General features: G+C 31.0%; 3 non-coding genes across 3 annotated transcripts; all 3 read left to right on the forward strand.

Moving 5' to 3' along the window:
- The first annotated feature begins 3,892 nt into the window (after positions 1-3,892).
- Positions 3,893-3,964, forward strand: TRNAQ-UUG (transfer RNA glutamine (anticodon UUG)). Its single transcript has one exon. It is a non-coding gene; the product is annotated as a tRNA-Gln (tRNA).
- Positions 3,965-5,772: 1,808 nt separating this feature from the next.
- Positions 5,773-5,844, forward strand: TRNAQ-CUG (transfer RNA glutamine (anticodon CUG)). Its single transcript has one exon. It is a non-coding gene; the product is annotated as a tRNA-Gln (tRNA).
- A 5,971-nt stretch (positions 5,845-11,815) lies between these two features.
- Positions 11,816-11,887, forward strand: TRNAQ-CUG (transfer RNA glutamine (anticodon CUG)). Its single transcript has one exon. It is a non-coding gene; the product is annotated as a tRNA-Gln (tRNA).
- The last annotated feature ends 1,022 nt before the right edge of the window (positions 11,888-12,909 follow it).

Raw genomic sequence — 12,909 nt, forward strand, 5'->3', positions numbered from 1 at the left:
AGTTACCTTGTATACAGACAGAACGAGACTTGAGATGTATATCTTCTTTATATAGTACTGAATAGCAGGATCAATATAACAACAAGTTTCAGTATCATCAGCTCATCTCCTTCTCTCAGAGACCTTTCTAGAACACACATGTGAGGTAAAACAAACAAGTACAAACATATGCAACAGACAAACACTACACCTCTGTAAGTATACAGCGCCATCTGCTGCCCCTGTACGGTAACTACATGCATATAAACAAACCCATAGTCTGTTGTACATATTTCAACAAATATGTACTAAAAGCTCAAAATAGGTAGTTATAGAAATGTATGTAATTATATGAATTTTACTATATAACCCAAATAAGCGTTGATGTAAATATATGTACAATAATTGCAATAAAATGTGTCTTGTAAGAATCTAACATTTTAGAAAAAAATGTTTAGCTCTCCCTCATGAATGAGGTTTCTTGGTGTATTGGTAACCACTCTGATCTTTGAATCCAGTGATCTGTATTTAAATCTTGGTAGGTCCTATTGAATTTTTGTAAGTACCGTTCAGTTTATATTTCCCTGAGAGTACATTCTAATAAAAACTGTTTAAATGCTTCCTCATGAATGAGGTTTCCTGGTGTATTTGTAACCATTTTGGACTCTGAATCCATGATTTGTATTTACATCTTGGTAGGTCCTATTGTTTTTTTGTAAGTATTATGCAGTTCATATCTCTGAGAAAGAAAATATCTATAAATTGCATAAATTAAGAATCATACACACTGAGAGACAGGTTTATCGGTAATATAATTCCAATAAAATGTAACCTCTAAGAATCTTACACTGTGAGAAATTTTTTTACATGCCACCATATGAATGAGCTTTCATGGTGTACATTTAACAATTCTGGAATCTGCAACTAATAATCTGTAAATATAAATAGGTAGGTCCTAATGGTTTTATTTGTAAATACAATGTTTTACATATCTCTCTGAATGAATATTTCTGTATCTTGTAGAAATTAAGATCTTACACTCTGAGAGAAAGTTTTATATGTGTTATTAGAAGGGAGATTCCATGGTTTTATGGTTAGCACTCTGTACTCTGAATCCAGTAAATTGAGTTCAAATCTCAGTGGGACCAGGTGCATTTTAGTACCTTCAGTTTAAGTCCTTGATTGACAAAAACTTTTCTTTTTTATACATATAAAACATTTTTTTAAATCACTGATTATTGTAAAAATGTACTAAAATCTAAAAAAAAGTAGTTATAGAAATGTTTGTAATAATATGAATTTTACTGTGCAATCCAAATAAGCATTGATGTTAATATATGTACAATAACTTCAATAAAATGTGTCTTCTAAGAATCTAACATTTTAGAAAAAAATGTTTAGATGTTCCCTAATGAATGTGGTTTCTTGGTGTATTGGTAACCACTCCACTCTGATCTTTGAATACAGTGATCTGTATTTAAATCTTGGTAGGTCCTATTGTTTTTTTGTAAGTACCATTCAGTTCATATCTCTCTGAGAGTACATTCTTATAAAAATATTTAGATGCTCCCAAATGGATGAGGTTTCATGGTGTATTGGTAAACATTTTGGACTCTGAATCCATGATCTATATTTACATCTTGGTAGGTTCTATTGGTTTTGTTGTAAGTACAATACAGTTAATATCTCTGAGATAGAAAATATCTATAAATTGCATAAATTAAGAATCTTACACACTGAGAGACAGGTTTATCTGTCATTTAATTCCAATAAAATGTATCCACTAAGAATCTTATACTCTGACAAAAAAATGTACATGCTACCATATGAATGAGGTTTCATTGTGTACTGTTAACAATTCTGGACTCTGAAACCTATAATCTGTATAAAGATTTGGTAGGTCCTACTGGCTTTTTTTGTAAATACAATGTAATACTTATCTCTCTGATTATTATTCCTGTAACTTGTAGAAAATAAGATCTCACACTCTAAGAGAAAGTTGTATATGTGGTGTTAGAAGAGAGGTTCCATGGTGTAATGGTTAGCACTCTGGACTCTGAATCCAGCGATCCGAGTTCAAATTTTTGTGGGACCTGATGTGTTTTAGTACCTTCAGTTTAATTTCTTGATTGACAGAAAGTCTTCTTTTTCATACATATAATATTTTTTTAAATCACTGATTTTTGTAAATATGTACTAAAAGCTCAAAATAGGTAGTTATAGAAATGTATGTAATTATATGAATTTTACTATATAACCTAAATAAGCGTTGATGTAAATATATGTACAATAATTGCAATAAAATGTGTCTTCTAAGAATCTAACATTTTAGAAAAAAATGTTTAGCTCTCCCTCATGAATGAGGTTTCTTGGTGTATTGGTAACCACTCTGATCTTTCAATCCAGTGATCTGTATTTAAATCTTGGTAGGTCCTATTGATTTTTTGTAAGTACCGTTCAGTTTATATTTCCCTGAGAGTACATTCTAATAAAAACTGTTTAAATGCTTCCTCATGAATGAGGTTTCCTGGTGTATTTGTAACCATTTTGGACTCTGAATCCATGATTTGTATTTACATCTTGGTAGGTCCTATTGTTTTTTTGTAAGTATTATGCAGTTCATATCTCTGAGAAAGAAAATATCTATAAATTGCATAAATTAAGAATCATACACACTGAGAGACAGGTTTATCGGTAATATAATTCCAATAAAATGTAACCTCTAAGAATTTTACACTGTGAGAATTTTTTTTACATGCCACCATATGAATGAGCTTTCATGGTGTACTGTTAACAATTCTGGACTCTGAAACCAATAATCTGTATATACAAATTGGTAGGTCCTAATGGTTTTATTTGTAAATACAATGTTTTACATATCTCTCTGAATGAATATTTCTGTATCTTGTAGAAATTAAGATCTTACACTCTGAGAGAAAGTTTTATATGTGTTATTAGAAGGGAGATTCCATGGTGTTATGGTTAGCACTCTGTACTCTGAATCCAGTAAATTGAGTTCAAATCTCAGTGGGACCAGGTGCATTTTAGTACCTTCAGTTTAAGTCCTTGATTGACAAAAACTTTTCTTTTTTATACATATAATACATTTTTTTAAATCACTGATTATTGTAAAAATGTACTAAAATCTAAAAAAAGGTAGTTATAGAAATGTTTGTAATTATATGAATTTTACTGTGTAATCCAAATAAGCATTGATGTTAATATATGTACAATAACTTCAATAAAATGTGTCTTCTAAGAATCTAACATTTTAGAAAAAAATGTTTAGATGTTCCCTAATGAATGTGGTTTCTTGGTGAATTGGTAACCACTCCACTCTGATCTTTGAATACAGTGATCTGTATTTAAATCTTGGTAGGTCCTATTGGTTTTTTGTAAGTACCATTCAGTTCATATCTCTCTAAGAGTACATTCTTATAAAAATATTTAGATGCTCCCTAATGGATGAGGTTTCATGGTGTATTGGTAAACATTTTGGACTCTGAATCCATGATCTATATTTACATCTTGGTAGGTTCTATTGGTTTTGTTGTAAGTACAATAATGTTAATATCTCTGAGAAAGAAAATATCTATAAATTGCATAAATTAAGAATCTTACACACTGAGAGACAGGTTTATCTGTCATTTAATTCCAATAAAATGTATCCACTAAGAATCTTATACTCTGACAAAAAAATGTACATGCTACCATATGAATGAGGTTTCATTGTGTACTGTTAACAATTCTGGACTCTGAAACCTATAATCTGTATAAAAATTTGGTAGGTCCTAATGGCTTTTTTTTTGTAAATACAATGTAATACTTATCTCTCTGATTATTATTCCTGTAACTTTTAGAAAATAAGATCTCACACTCTAAGAGAAAGTTGTATATGTGGTGTTAGAAGAGAGGTTCCATGGTGTAATGGTTAGCACTCTGGACTTTGAATTCAGCGATCCGAGTTCAAATCTCGGTGGGACTTGATGTGTACCTTCAGTTTAATTTCTTGATTGACAGAAAGTCTTCTTTTTCATACATATAATATTTTTTTAAATCACTGATTTTTGTAAATATGTACTAAAAGCTCAAAATAGGTAGTTATAGAAATGTATGTAATTATATGAATTTTAATATATAACTCAAATAAGCGTTGATGTAAATATATGTACAATAATTGCAATAAAATGTGTCTTCTAAGAATCTAACATTTTAGAAAAAAATGTTTAGCTCTCCCTCATGAATGAGGTTTCTTGGTGTATTGGTAACCACTCTGATCTTTGAATCCAGTGATCTGTATTTAAATATTGGTAGGTCCTATTGATTTTTTGTAAGTACCGTTCAGTTTATATTTCCCTGAGAGTACATTCTAATAAAAACTGTTTAAATGCTTCCTCATGAATGAGGTTTCATGGTGTATTTGTAACCATTTTGGACTCTGAATCCATGATTTGTATTTACATCTTGGTAGGTCCTATTGTTTTTTTGTAAGTATTATGCAGTTCATATCTCTGAGAAAGAAAATATCTATAAATTGCATAAATTAAGAATCATACACACTGAGAGACAGGTTTATCGGTAATATAATTCCAATAAAATGTAACCTCTAAGAATTTTACACTGTGAGAATTTTTTTTACATGCCACCATATGAATGAGCTTTCATGGTGTACATTTAACAATTCTGGAATCTGAAACTAATAATCTGTAAATACAAATTGGTAGGTCCTAATGGTTTTATTTGTAAATACAATGTTTTACATATCTCTCTGAATGAATATTTCTGTATCTTGTAGAAATTAAGATCTTACACTCTGAGAGAAAGTTTTATATGTGTTATTAGAAGGGAGATTCCATGGTTTTATGGTTAGCACTCTGTACTCTGAATCCAGTAAATTGAGTTCAAATCTCAGTGGGACCAGGTGCATTTTAGTACCTTCAGTTTAAGTCCTTGATTGACAAAAACTTTTCTTTTTTATACATATAAAACATTTTTTTAAATCACTGATTATTGTAAAAATGTACTAAAATCTAAAAAAAGGTAGTTATAGAAATGTTTGTAATTATATGAATTTTATTGTGCAATCCAAATAAGCATTGATGTTAATATATGTACAATAACTTCAATAAAATGTGTCTTCTAAGAATCTAACATTTTAGAAAAAAATGTTTAGATGTTCCCTAATGAATGTGGTTTCTTGGTGTATTGGTAACCACTCCACTCTGATCTTTGAATACAGTGATCTGTATTTAAATCTTGGTAGGTCCTATTGGTTTTTTGTAAGTACCATTCAGTTCATATCTCTCTGAGAGTACATTCTTATAAAAATATTTAGATGCTCCCTAATGGATGAGGTTTCATGGTGTATTGGTAAACATTTTGGACTCTGAATCCATGATCTATATTTACATCTTGGTAGGTTCTATTGGTTTTGTTGTAAGTACAATACAGTTAATATCTCTGAGAAAGAAAATATCTATAAATTGCATAAATTAAGAATCTTACACACTGAGAGACAGGTTTATCTGTCATTTAATTCCAATAAAATGTATCCACTAAGAATCTTATACTCTGACAAAAAATGTACATGCTACCATATGAATGAGGTTTCATTGTGTACTGTTAACAATTCTGGACTCTGAAACCTATAATCTGTATAAAAATTTGGTAGGTCCCTATGGCTTTTTTTGTAAATACAATGTAATACTTATCTCTCTGATTATTATTCCTGTAACTTGTAGAAAATAAGATCTCACACTCTAAGAGAAAGTTGTATATGTGGTGTTGAAGAGGGGTTCCATGGTGTAATGGTTAGCACTCTGGACTCTGAATCCAGCGATCCGAGTTCAAATCTTGGTGAGACCTGATGTGTTTTAGTACCTTCAGTTTAAGTTCTTGATTGACAGAAAGTCTTCTTTTTCATACATATAATAATTGTTTTAAATCATTGATTTTTGTAAATATGTACAAAAAGGTAGTTATAGAAATGTATGTAATTATATGAATTTTACTATATAACCCAAATAAGCGTTGATGTAAATATATGTACAATAATTGCTATAAAATGTGTCTTCTAAGAATCTAACATTTTAGAAAAAAATGTTTAGCTCTCCCTTGTGAATGAGGTTTCTTGGTGTATTGGTAACCAGGGGAAAGAACAAAGAAAGACTCTGCGTTGGGGCACACTTTGTTATTATTATATGCATATTTTGTGTATCTTGAACACTTTCCGGTATCAAATTCTCTCTTTGTTTTATACTTTATTGTATTAAAAGTTAAGTCTTAATAAATTTATTTTAAATTTCAAAGTGTGCCCCAACACAGAGTCTTTCTTTGTTCTTTCCCCTATACGACTATTACTGACTCTGGGAGCACCACCAACCACCTAATAATTTTGAGATACCCTTATTAAGGATCATTTAGCTCGGTATTGTTGGTTTCTTGAACAGTTTTCTACAATCTTTGTACAAATCTATGTTCATTATTTCTATAATTTTCCTGTGCGGATCCAAACCAAATCCTTCTGTATTGGTAGCCACTCTGATCTTTGAATCCAGTGATCTGTATTTAAATCTTGGTAGGTCCTATTGTTTTTTTGTAAGTACTGTTCAGTTTATATTTCTCTGAGAGTACATTCTAATAAAAACTGTTTAAATGCTTCCTCATGAATGAGGTTTCCTGGTGTATTTGTAACCATTTTGGACTCTGAATCCATGATTTGTATTTACATCTTGGTAGGTCCTATTGTTTTTTTTAAGTATTATGCAGTTCATATCTCTGAGAAAGAAAATATCTATAAATTGCATAAATTAAGAATCATACACACTGAGAGACAGGTTTATCGGTAATATAATTCCAATAAAATGTAACCTCTAAGAATTTTACACTGTGAGAATTTTTTTTACATGCCACCATATGAATGAGCTTTCATGGTGTACTGTTAACAATTCTGGACTCTGAAACCAATTATCTGTATATACAAATTGGTAGGTCCTAATGGTTTTATTTGTAAATACAATGTAGTACATATCTCTCTGAATGAATATTTCTGTATCTTGTAGAAATTAAGATCTTACACTCTGAGAGAAAGTTTTATATGTGTTATTAGAAGGGAGATTCCATGGTGTTATGGTTAGCACTCTGTATTCTGAATCCAGTAAATTGAGTTCAAATCTCGGTGGGACCAGGTGCATTTTAGTACCTTCAGTTTAAGTCCTTGATTGACAAAAACTTTTCTTTTTTATACATATAATAATTTTTTTTAAAATCACTGATTATTGTAAAAATGTACTAAAATCTAAAAAAAAGGTAGTTATAGAAATGTTTGTAATTATATGAATTTTACTGTGTAATCCAAATAAGCATTTATGTTAATATATGTACAATAACTTCAATAAAATGTGTCTTCTAAGAATCTAACATTTTAGAAAAATGTTTAGATGTTCCCTAATGAATGTGGTTTCTTGGTGTATTGGTAACCACTCCACTCTGATCTTTGAATACAGTGATCTGTATTTAAATCTTGGTAGGTCCTATTGGTTTTTTGTAAGTACCATTCAGTTCATATCTCTCTGAGAGTACATTCTTATAAAAATATTTAGATGCTCCCTAATGGATGAGGTTTCATGGTGTATTGGTAAACATTTTGGACTCTGAATCCATGATCTATATTTACATCTTGGTAGGTTCTATTGGTTTTGTTGTAAGTACAATACAGTTAATATCTCTGAGAAAGAAAATATCTATAAATTGCATAAATTAAGAATCTTACACACTGAGAGACAGGTGTATCTGTCATTTAATTCCAATAAAATGTATCCACTAAGAATCTTATACTCTGACAAAAAAAATGTACATGCTACCATATGAATGAGGTTTCATTGTGTACTGTTAACAATTCTGGACTCTGAAACCTATAATCTGTATAAAAATTTGGTAGGTCCTAATGGCTTTTTTTTGTAAATACAATGTAATATTTATCTCTCTTATTATTATTCCTGTAACTTTTAGAAAATAAGATCTCACACTCTAAGAGAAAGTTGTATATGTGGTGTTAGAAGAGAGGTTCCATGGTGTAATGGTTAGCACTCTGGACTCTGAATCCAGCGATCCGAGTTCAAACTTTGGTAGGACCTGATGTGTTTTAGTACCTTCAGTTTAAGTTCTTGATTGACAGAAAGTCTTCTTTTTCATACATATAATAATTTTTTTAAATCACTGATTTTTGTAAATATGTACTAAAAGCTAAAAATAGGTAGTTATAGAAATGTATGTAATTATATGAATTTTACTATATAACCCAAATAAGCGTTGATGTAAATATATGTACAATAATTGCAATAAAATGTGTCTTCTAAGAATCTAACATTTTAGAAAAAAATGTTTAGCTCTCCCTCATGAATGAGGTTTCTTGGTGTATTGGTAACCACTCTGACCTTTGAATCCAGTGATCTGTTTTTAAATCTTGGTAGGTCCTATTGATTTGTTGTAAGTACCATTCAGTTTATATTTCCCTGAGAGTACATTCTAATAAAAACTGTTTAAATGCTTCCTCATGAATGAGGTTTCCTGGTGTATTTGTAACCATTTTGGACTCTGAATCCATGATTTGTATTTACATCTTGGTAGGTCCTATTGTTTTTTTGTAAGTATTATGCAGTTCATATCTCTGAGAAAGAAAATATCTATAAATTGCATAAATTAAGAATCATACACACTGAGAGACAGGTTTATCGGTAATATAATTCCAATAAAATGTAACCTCTAAGAATTTTACACTGTGAGAATTTTTTTTACATGCCACCATATGAATGAGCTTTCATGGTGTACTGTTAACAATTCTGGACTCTGAAATCAATAATCTGTATATACAAATTGGTAGGTCCTAATGGTTTTATTTGTAAATACAATGTAGTACATATCTCTCTGAATGAATATTTCTGTATCTTGTAGAAATTAAGATCTTACACTCTGAGAGAAAGTTTTATATGTGTTATTAGAAGGGAGATTCCATGGTGTTATGGTTAGCACTCTGTACTCTGAATCCAGTAAATTGAGTTCAAATCTCAGTGGGACCAGGTGCATTTTAGTACCTTCAGTTTAAGTCCTTGATTGACAAAAACTTTTCTTTTTTATACATATAATACATTTTTGTAAATCACTGATTATTGTAAAAATGTACTAAAATCTAAAAAAAGGTAGTTATAGAAATGTTTGTAATTATATGAATGTTACTGTGTAATCCAAATAAGCATTGATGTTAATATATGTACAATAACTTCAATAAAATGTGTCTTCTAAGAATCTAACATTTTAGAAAAAAATGTTTAGATGTTCCCTAATGAATGTGGTTTCTTGGTGTATTGGTAACCACTCCACTCTGATCTTTGAATACAGTGATCTGTATTTAAATCTTGGTAGGTCCTATTGGTTTTTTGTAAGTACCATTCAGTTCATATCTCTCTAAGAGTACATTCTTATAAAAATATTTAGATGCTCCCTAATGGATGAGGTTTCATGGTGTATTGGTAAACATTTTGGACTCTGAATCCATGATCTATATTTACATCTTGGTAGGTTCTATTGGTTTTGTTGTAAGTACAATACAGTTAATATCTCTGAGAAAGAAAATATCTATAAATTGCATAAATTAAGAATCTTTTACACTGAGAGACAGGTTTATCTGTCATTTAATTCCAATAAAATGTATCCACTAAGAATCTTATACTCTGACAAAAAAAATGTACATGCTACCATATGAATGAGGTTTCATTGTGTACTGTTAACAATTCTGGACTCTGAAACCTATAATCTGTATAAAAATTTGGTAGGTCCTAATGGCTTTTTTTTGTAAATACAATGTAATACTTATCTCTCTGATTATTATTCCTGTAACTTTTAGAAAATAAGATCTCACACTCTAAGAGAAAGTTGTATATGTGGTGTTAGAAGAGAGGTTCCATGGTGTAATGGTTAGCACTCTGGACTCTGAATTCAGCGATCCAAGTTCAAATCTCGGTGGGACTTGATGTGTACCTTCAGTTTAAGTTCTTGATTGACAGAAAATCTTCTTTTTCATACATATAATAATTTTTTTAAATCACTGATTTTTGTAAATATGTACTAAAAGCTAAAAAAAAGGTAGTTATAGAAATGTATGTAATTATATGAATTTTACTATATAACCCAAATAAGCGTTGATGTAAATATATGTACAATAATTGCAATAAAATGTGTCTTCTAAGAATCTAACATTTTAGAAAAAAATGTTTAGCTCTCCCTTGTGAATGAGGTTTCTTGGTGTATTGGTAACCACTCTGATCTTTGAATCCAGTGATCTGTATTTAAATCTTGGTAGATCCTATTGGTTTTTTGTAAGTACCGTTCAGTTTATATTTCTCTGAGAGTACATTCTAATAAAAACTGTTTAAATGCTTCCTCATGAATGAGGTTTCCTGGTGTATTTGTAACCATTTTGGACTCTGAATCCATGATTTGTATTTACATCTTGGTAGGTCCTATTGTTTTTTTGTAAGTATTATGCAGTTCATATCTCTGAGAAAGAAAATATCTATAAATTGCATTCATTAAGAATCATACACACTGAGAGACAGGTTTATCTGTAATATAATTCCAATAAAATGTTACCTCTAAGAATCTTACACTGTGAGAAATTTTTTTACATGCCACCATATGAATGAGCTTTCATGGTGTACTGTTAACAATTCTGGACTCTGAAACCAATAATCTGTATATAGAAATTGGTAGGTCCTAATGGTTTTATTTGTAAATACAATGTAGTACATATCTCTCTGAATGAATATTTCTGTATCTTGTAGAAATTAAGATCTTACACTCTGAGAGAACGTTTTCTATGTGTTATTAGAAGGGAGATTCCATGGTGTTATGGTTAGCACTCTGTACTCTGAATCCAGTAAATTGAGTTCAAATCTCGGTGGGAACAGGTGCATTTTAGTACCTTCAGTTTAAGTCCTTGATTGACAAAAACTTTTCTTTTTTATACATATAATACATTTTTTAAATCACTGATTATTGTAAATATGTACTAAAATCTAAAAAAAGGTAGTTATAGAAATGTTTGTAATTATATGAATTTTACTGTGCAATCCAAATAAGCATTGATGTTAATATATGTACAATAACTTCAATAATATGTGTCTTCTAAGAATCTAACATTTTAGAAAAAAATGTTTAGATGTTCCCTAATGAATGTGGTTTCTTGGTGTATTGGTAACCACTCCACTCTGATCTTTGAATACAGTGATCTGTATTTAAATCTTGGTAGGTCCTATTGGTTTTTTGTAAGTACCATTCAGTTCATATCTCTCTGAGAGTACATTCTTATAAAAATATTTAGATGCTCCCTAATGGATGAGGTTTCATGGTGTATTGGTAAACATTTTGGACTCTGAATCCATGATCTATATTTACATCTTGGTAGGTTATATTGGTTTTGTTGTAAGTACAATACAGTTAATATCTCTGAGAAAGAAAATATCTATAAATTGCATAAATTAAGATCTTACACACTGAGAGACAGGTTTATCTGTCATTTAATTCCAATAAAATGTATCCACTAAGAATCTTATACTCTGACAAAAAATGTACATGCTACCATATGAATGAGGTTTCATTGTGTACTGTTAACAATTCTGGACTCTGAAACCTATAATCTGTATAAAAATTTGGTAGGTCCTAATGGCTTTTTTTTGTAAATACAATGTAATACTTATCTCTCTGATTATTATTCCTGTAACTTGTAGAAAATAAGATCTCACACTCTAAGAGAAAGTTGTATTTGTGGTGTTAGAAGAGAGGTTCCATGGTGTAATGGTTAGCACTCTGGACTCTGAATCCAGCGATCCGAGTTCAAATTTTGGTGGGACCTGATGTGTTTTAGGACCTTCAGTTTAATTTCTTGATTGACAGAAAGTCTTCTTTTTCATACATATAATATTTTTTTTAAATCACTGATTTTTGTAAATATTGTTGGCATAGTGCGATGGATCGATACCATAGGTGTGCAGCGGGAAGTCTTATAGATAAAGTATCACCTCAGGAGTTACCTTGTATACAGACAGAACGAGACTTGAGATGTATATCTTCTTTATATAGTACTGAATAGCAGGATCAATATAACAACAAGTTTCAGTATCATCAGCTCATCTCCTTCTCTCAGAGACCTTTCTAGAACACACATGTGAGGTAAAACAAACAAGTACAAACATATGCAACAGACAAACACTACACCTCTGTAAGTATACAGCGCCATCTGCTGCCCCTGTACGGTAACTACATGCATATAAACAAACCCATAGTCTGTTGTACATATTTTAACACCCCTTCTCAACAGACTGGGTTTCTTCAGTTAGACCCATCTTTGACGTAAGTCTCCAATGTCTCTCTCTGGTAAGAGGCTTAGTCATGATATCAGCTGTCATATCTTCTGTTGGGCAATAGTTCAACTCTATAAGACCTTGTTCCTGTAGATCCCTCAGGAAGTGATGCTTGACATCAATGTGCTTGGTTCTTGGGTTCACTCTTTCTGTTTGCGCTAATGCAAGGCATCCTTGATTATCCTCATATATCTTGATAGGTTCTTCTTGAGGCATTCCTAGGTCTGATAGTAGTTGCATTAACCATACCACTTCTTGACTGGCGTGAGCTGCTGCGATATATTCAGCTTCTGTAGAAGATAGTGCTACGGTAGACTGCTTCTTGCTTGTCCAGCTGATTAATCCTTCTCCAATAGAGAATAGATATCCACTTGTGGATTTTCTGTCACTTGTGTCTCCAGCCCAATCTGCGTCAACATATCCTGTTAACTTGTGACTTGTGTTTGCTGAGAGCTTAAGCTTCTTGTTAATCGTTCCCTTTAAGTAACGAATTACCCTCTTAACTGCATTCCAA

The sequence above is a fragment of the Pseudophryne corroboree genome, chromosome 11, assembly GCF_028390025.1.
Source record: "Pseudophryne corroboree isolate aPseCor3 chromosome 11, aPseCor3.hap2, whole genome shotgun sequence".
Classification (NCBI taxonomy): domain Eukaryota; kingdom Metazoa; phylum Chordata; class Amphibia; order Anura; family Myobatrachidae; genus Pseudophryne; species Pseudophryne corroboree.